This window comes from Salmo salar, chromosome ssa05 (assembly GCF_905237065.1).
Source record: "Salmo salar chromosome ssa05, Ssal_v3.1, whole genome shotgun sequence".
In the NCBI taxonomy this organism is placed as follows: Eukaryota; Metazoa; Chordata; class Actinopteri; order Salmoniformes; family Salmonidae; genus Salmo; species Salmo salar.
Window position 1 is genome coordinate 11,705,486 of NC_059446.1, and position 8,006 is coordinate 11,713,491.

Here is an 8,006-nt window from a genome sequence, read left to right on the forward strand (position 1 = left end):
TGAAGTGTCATGAGAATGAAGATCTAACATGGCTGTTATAGAATGTTGAAGTGTCATGTGAATGAAGATCTAACATGGCTGTTATAGAATGTTGTAGTGTCATGTGAATGAAGATCTAACATGGCTGTTATAGGATGTTGAAGTGTCATGAGAATGAAGATCTAACATGGCTGTTATAGAATGTTGAAGTGTCATGAGAATGAAGATCTAACATGGCTGTTATAGAATGTTGTAGTGACATGTGAATGAAGATCTAACATGGCTGTTATAGGATGTTGAAGTGTCATGTGAATGAAGATCTATCATGGCTGTTATAGAATGTTGAAGTGTCATGAGAATGAAGATCTAACATGGCTGTTATAGAATGTTGAAGTGTCATGAGAATGAAGATCTAACATGGCTGTTATAGAATGTTGAAGTGTCATGTGAATGAAGATCTAACATGGCTGTTATAGAATGTTGAAGTGTCATGTGAATGAAAATCTAACATGGCTGTTATAGAATGTTGAAGTGTCATGAGAATGAAGATCTAACAAGAGAATGAATATCTAACATGGCTGTTATATAATGTTGAAGTGTCATGAGAATGAAGATCTAACATGGCTGTTATAGAATGTTGAAGTGTCATGAGAATGAAGATCTAACATGGCTGTTATAGAATGTTGAAGTGTCATGAGAATGAAGATCTAACATGGCTGTTATAGAATGTTGAAGTGTCATGAGAATGAAGATCTAACATGGCTGTTATAGAATGTTGAAGTGTCATGTGAATGAAGATCTAACATGGCTGTTATAGAATGTTGAAGTGTCATGTGAATGAAGATCTAACATGGCTGTTATAGAATGTTGAAGTGTCATGTGAATGAAGATCTAACATGGCTGTTATAGAATGTTGAAGTGTCATGAGAATGAAGATCTAACATATCTAACATGGCTGTTATAGAATGTTGAAGTGTCATGAGAATGAAGATCTAACATGGCTGTTATAGAATGTTGAAGTGTCATGAGAATGAAGATCTAACATGGCTGTTATAGAATGTTGAAGTGTCATGTGAATGAAGATCTAACATGGCTGTTATAGAATGTTGAAGTGTCATGAGAATGAAGATCTAACATGGCTGTTATAGAATGTTGAAGTGTCATGTGAATGAAGATCTAACATGGCTGTTATAGAATGTTGAAGTGTCATGAGAATGAAGATCTAACATGGCTGTTATAGAATGTTGAAGTGTCATGAGAATGAAGATCTAACATGGCTGTTATAGAATGTTGAAGTGTCATGAGAATGAAGATCTAACATGGCTGTTATAGAATGTTGAAGTGTCATGAGAATGAAGATCTAACATGGCTGTTATAGAATGTTGTAGTGTCATGAGAATGAAGATCTAACATGGCTGTTATAGGATGTTGAAGTGTCATGAGAATGAAGATCTAACATGGCTGTTATAGAATGTTGAAGTGTCATGAGAATGAAGATCTAACATGGCTGTTATAGAATGTTGAAGTGTCATGAGAATGAAGATCTAACATGGCTGTTATAGAATGTTGAAGTGTCATGTGAATGAAGATCTAACATGGCTGTTATAGAATGTTGAAGTGTCATGTGAATGAAAATCTAACATGGCTGTTATAGAATGTTGAAGTGTCATGAGAATGAAGATCTAACAAGAGAATGAATATCTAACATGGCTGTTATAGAATGTTGTATTGTCATGTGAGTGAAGATCTAACATGGCTGTTATAGAATGTTGTATTGTCATGTGAGTGAAGATCTAACATGGCTGTTATAGAATGTTGAAGTGTAATGAGAATGAAGATCTAACATGGCTGTTATAGAATGTTGAAGTGTCATGAGAATGAAGATCTAACATGGCTGTTATAGAATGTTGTATTGTCATGTGAATGAAGATCTATCATGGCTGTTATAGAATGTTGAAGTGTCATGAGAATGAAGATCTAACATGGCTGTTATAGAATGTTGAAGTGTCATGAGAATGAAGATCTAACATGGCTGTTATAGAATGTTGAAGTGTCATGAGAATGAAGATCTAACATGGCTGTTATAGAATGTTGAAGTGTCATGAGAATGAAGATCTAACATGGCTGTTATAGAATGTTGAAGTGTCATGTGAATGAAGATCTAACATGGCTGTTATAGAATGTTGTAGTGTCATGAGAATGAAGATCTAACATGGCTGTTATAGGATGTTGAAGTGTCATGAGAATGAAGATCTAACATGGCTGTTATAGAATGTTGAAGTGTCATGAGAATGAAGATCTAACATGGCTGTTATAGAATGTTGAAGTGTCATGTGAATGAAGATCTAACATGGCTGTTATAGGATGTTGAAGTGTCATGAGAATGAAGATCTAACATGGCTGTTATAGAATGTTGAAGTGTCATGAGAATGAAGATCTAACATGGCTGTTATAGAATGTTGAAGTGTCATGAGAATGAAGATCTAACATGGCTGTTATAGAATGTTGAAGTGTCATGTGAATGAAGATCTAACATGGCTGTTATAGAATGTTGTAGTGTCATGAGAATGAAGATCTAACATGGCTGTTATAGGATGTTGAAGTGTCATGTGAATGAAGATCTAACATGGCTGTTATAGGATGTTGAAGTGTCATGAGAATGAAGATCTAACATGGCTGTTATAGAATGTTGAAGTGTCATGAGAATGAAGATCTAACATGGCTGTTATAGAATGTTGAAGTGTCATGAGAATGAAGATCTAACATGGCTGTTATAGAATGTTGAAGTGTCATGAGAATGAAGATCTAACATGGCTGTTATAGAATGTTGAAGTGTCATGAGAATGAAGATCTAACATGGCTGTTATAGAATGTTGAAGTGTCATGTGAATGAAGATCTAACATGGCTGTTATAGAATGTTGTAGTGACATGTGAATGAAGATCTAACATGGCTGTTATAGGATGTTGAAGTGTCATGTGAATGAAGATCTATCATGGCTGTTATAGAATGTTGAAGTGTCATGAGAATGAAGATCTAACATGGCTGTTATAGAATGTTGAAGTGTCTTGAGAATGAAGATCTAACATGGCTGTTATAGAATGTTGAAGTGTCATGTGAATGAATATCTAACATGGCTGTTATAGAATGTTGAAGTGTCATGTGAATGAAAATCTAACATGGCTGTTATAGAATGTTGAAGTGTCATGAGAATGAAGATCTAACAAGAGAATGAATATCTAACATGGCTGTTATATAACGTTGAAGTGTCATGAGAATGAAGATCTAACATGGCTGTTATAGAATGTTGAAGTGTCATGAGAATGAAGATCTAACATGGCTGTTATAGAATGTTGAAGTGTCATGAGAATGAAGATCTAACATGGCTGTTATAGAATGTTGAAGTGTCATGTGAATGAAGATCTAACATGGCTGTTATAGAATGTTGAAGTGTCATGTGAATGAAGATCTAACATGGCTGTTATAGAATGTTGAAGTGTCATGTGAATGAAGATCTAACATGGCTGTTATAGATTGTTGAAGTGTCAAGAGAATGAAGATCTAACATGGCTGTTATAGAATGTTGAAGTGTCATGAGAATGAAGATCTAACATGGCTGTTATAGAATGTTGAAGTGTCATGAGAATGAAGATCTAACATGGCTGTTATAGAATGTTGAAGTGTCATGAGAATGAAGATCTAACATGGCTGTTATAGAATGTTGAAGTGTCATGTGAATGAAGATCTAACATGGCTGTTATAGAATGTTGTAGTGTCATGTGAATGAAGATCTAACATGGCTGTTATAGGATGTTGAAGTGTCATGAGAATGAAGATCTAACATGGCTGTTATAGAATGTTGAAGTGTCATGAGAATGAAGATCTAACATGGCTGTTATAGAATGTTGAAGTGTCATGAGAATGAAGATCTAACATGGCTGTTATAGAATGTTGAAGTGTCATGTGAATGAAGATCTAACATGGCTGTTATAGAATGTTGAAGTGTCATGTGAATGAAAATCTAACATGGCTGTTATAGAATGTTGAAGTGTCATGAGAATGAAGATCTAACAAGAGAATGAATATCTAACATGGCTGTTATAGAATGTTGATTTGTCATGAGAATGAAGATCTAACATGGCTGTTATAGAATGTTGAAGTGTAATGAGAATGAAGATCTAACATGGCTGTTATAGAATGTTGAAGTGTCATGAGAATGAAGATCTAACATGGCTGTTATAGAATGTTGTATTGTCATGTGAATGAAGATCTATCATGGCTGTTATAGAATGTTGAAGTGTCATGAGAATGAAGATCTAACATGGCTGTTATAGAATGTTGAAGTGTCATGAGAATGAAGATCTAACATGGCTGTTATAGAATGTTGATGTGTCATGAGAATGAAGATCTAACATGGCTGTTATAGAATGTTGAAGTGTCATGAGAATGAAGATCTAACATGGCTGTTATAGAATGTTGAAGTGTCATGTGAATGAAGATCTAACATGGCTGTTATAGAATGTTGTAGTGTCATGTGAATGAAGATCTAACATGGCTGTTATAGGATGTTGAAGTGTCATGAGAATGAAGATCTAACATGGCTGTTATAGAATGTTGAAGTGTCATGAGAATGAAGATCTAACATGGCTGTTATAGAATGTTGAAGTGTCATGAGAATGAAGATCTAACATGGCTGGTATAGGATGTTGAAGTGTCATGAGAATGAAGATCTAACATGGCTGTTATAGAATGTTGAAGTGTCATGAGAATGAAGATCTAACATGGCTGTTATAGAATGTTGAAGTGTCATGAGAATGAAGATCTAACATGGCTGTTATAGAATGTTGAAGTGTCATGAGAATGAAGTTAAAAGAGAATGAATCTAACATGGCTGTTATAGAATGTTGAAGTGTCATGAGAATGAAGATCTAACATGGCTGTTATAGAATGTTGAAGTGTCATGAGAATGAAGATCTAACATGGCTGTTATAGAATGTTGAAGTGTCATGAGAATGAAGATCTAACATGGCTGTTATAGAATGTTGAAGTGTCATGAGAATGAAGATCTAACATGGCTGTTATAGAATGTTGTAGTGACATGTGAATGAAGATCTAACATGGCTGTTATAGGATGTTGAAGTGTCATGTGAATGAAGATCTATCATGGCTGTTATAGGATGTTGAAGTGTCATGAGAATGAAGATCTAACATGGCTGTTATAGAATGTTGAAGTGTCATGAGAATGAAGATCTAACATGGCTGTTATAGAATGTTGAAGTGTCATGTGAATGAAGATCTAACATGGCTGTTATAGAATGTTGAAGTGTCATGTGAATGAAGATCTAACATGGCTGTTATAGAATGTTGAAGTGTCATGAGAATGAAGATCTAACAAGAGAATGAATATCTAACATGGCTGTTATATAACGTTGAAGTGTCATGAGAATGAAGATCTAACATGGCTGTTATAGAATGTTGAAGTGTCATGAGAATGAAGATCTAACATGGCTGTTATAGAATGTTGAAGTGTCATGAGAATGAAAATCTAACATGGCTGTTATAGAATGTTGAAGTGTCATGAGAATGAAGATCTAACATGGCTGTTATAGAATGTTGAAGTGTCATGAGAATGAAGATCTAACATGGCTGTTATAGAATGTTGAAGTGTCATGAGAATGAAGATCTAACATGGCTGTTATAGATTGTTGAAGTGTCAAGAGAATGAAGATCTAACATGGCTGTTATAGAATGTTGAAGTGTCATGAGAATGAAGATCTAACATGGCTGTTATAGAATGTTGAAGTGTCATGAGAATGAAGATCTAACATGGCTGTTATAGAATGTTGAAGTGTCATGAGAATGAAGATCTAACATGGCTGTTATAGAATGTTGAAGTGTCATGAGAATGAAGATCTAACATGGCTGTTATAGAATGTTGAAGTGTCATGAGAATGAAGATCTAACATGGCTGTTATAGGATGTTGAAGTGTCATGAGAATGAAGATCTAACATGGCTGTTATAGAATGTTGAAGTGTCATGAGAATGAAGATCTAACATGGCTGTTATAGAATGTTGAAGTGTCATGAGAATGAAGATCTAACATGGCTGTTATAGAATGTTGAAGTGTCATGTGAATGAAGATCTAACATGGCTGTTATAGAATGTTGAAGTGTCATGTGAATGAAAATCTAACATGGCTGTTATAGAATGTTGAAGTGTCATGAGAATGAAGAAACAAGAGAATGAATATCTAACATGGCTGTTATAGAATGTTGAAGTGTCATGAGAGTGAAGATCTAACATGGCTGTTATAGAATGTTGAAGTGTAATGAGAATGAAGATCTAACATGGCTGTTATAGAATGTTGAAGTGTCATGAGAATGAAGATCTAACATGGCTGTTATAGAATGTTGTATTGTCATGAGAATGAAGATCTAACATGGCTGTTATAGAATGTTGAAGTGTCATGAGAATGAAGATCTAACATGGCTGTTATAGAATGTTGAAGTGTCATGAGAATGAAGATCTAACATGGCTGTTATAGAATGTTGAAGTGTCATGAGAATGAAGATCTAACATGGCTGTTATAGAATGTTGAAGTGTCATGAGAATGAAGATCTAACATGGTTGTTATAGAATGTTGAAGTGTCATGAGAATGAAGATCTAACATGGCTGTTATAGAATGTTGAAGTGTCATGAGAATGAAGATCTAACATGGCTGTTATAGAATGTTGAAGTGTCATGAGAATGAAGATCTAACATGGCTGTTATAGAATGTTGAAGTGTCATGAGAATGAAGATCTAACATGGCTGTTATAGAATGTTGTAGTGTCATGAGAATGAAGATCTAACATGGCTGGTATAGGATGTTGAAGTGTCATGAGAATGAAGATCTAACATGGCTGTTATAGAATGTTGAAGTGTCATGAGAATGAAGATCTAACATGGCTGTTATAGAATGTTGAAGTGTCATGAGAATGAAGATCTAACATGGCTGTTATAGAATGTTGAAGTGTCATGTGAATTAAGATCTAACATGGCTGTTATAGAATGTTGAAGTGTCATGAGAATGAAGATCTAACAAGAGAATGAATATCTAACATGGCTGTTATATAATGTTGAAGTGTCATGAGAATGAAGATCTAACATGGCTGTTATAGAATGTTGAAGTGTCATGAGAATGAAGATCTAACATGGCTGTTATAGAATGTTGAAGTGTCATGAGAATGAAGATCTAACATGGCTGTTATAGAATGTTGAAGTGTCATGTGAATGAAGATCTAACATGGCTGTTATAGAATGTTGTAGTGTCATGTGAATGAAGATCTAACATGGCTGTTATAGGATGTTGAAGTGTCATGAGAATGAAGATCTAACATGGCTGTTATAGAATGTTGAAGTGTCATGAGAATGAAGATCTAACATGGCTGTTATAGAATGTTGTAGTGTCATGTGAATGAAGATCTAACATGGCTGTTATAGGATGTTGAAGTGTCATGAGAATGAAGATCTAACATGGCTGTTATAGAATGTTGAAGTGTCATGAGAATGAAGATCTAACATGGCTGTTATAGAATGTTGAAGTGTCATGAGAATGAAGATCTAACATGGCTGTTATAGAATGTTGAAGTGTCATGTGAATTAAGATCTAACATGGCTGTTATAGAATGTTGAAGTGTCATGAGATTGAAGATCTAACAAGAGAATGAATATCTAACATGGCTGTTATATAATGTTGAAGTGTCATGAGAATGAAGATCTAACATGGCTGTCATAGAATGTTGAAGTGTCATGAGAATGAAGATCTAACATGGCTGTTATAGAATGTTGAAGTGTCATGTGAATGAAGATCTAACATGGCTGTTATAGAATGTTGAAGTGTCATGAGAATGAAGATCTAACATGGCTGTTATAGAATGTTGTAGTGACATGTGAATGAAGATCTAACATGGCTGTTATAGGATGTTGAAGTGTCATGTGAATGAAGATCTAACATGGCTGTTATAGGATGTTGAAGTGTCATGTG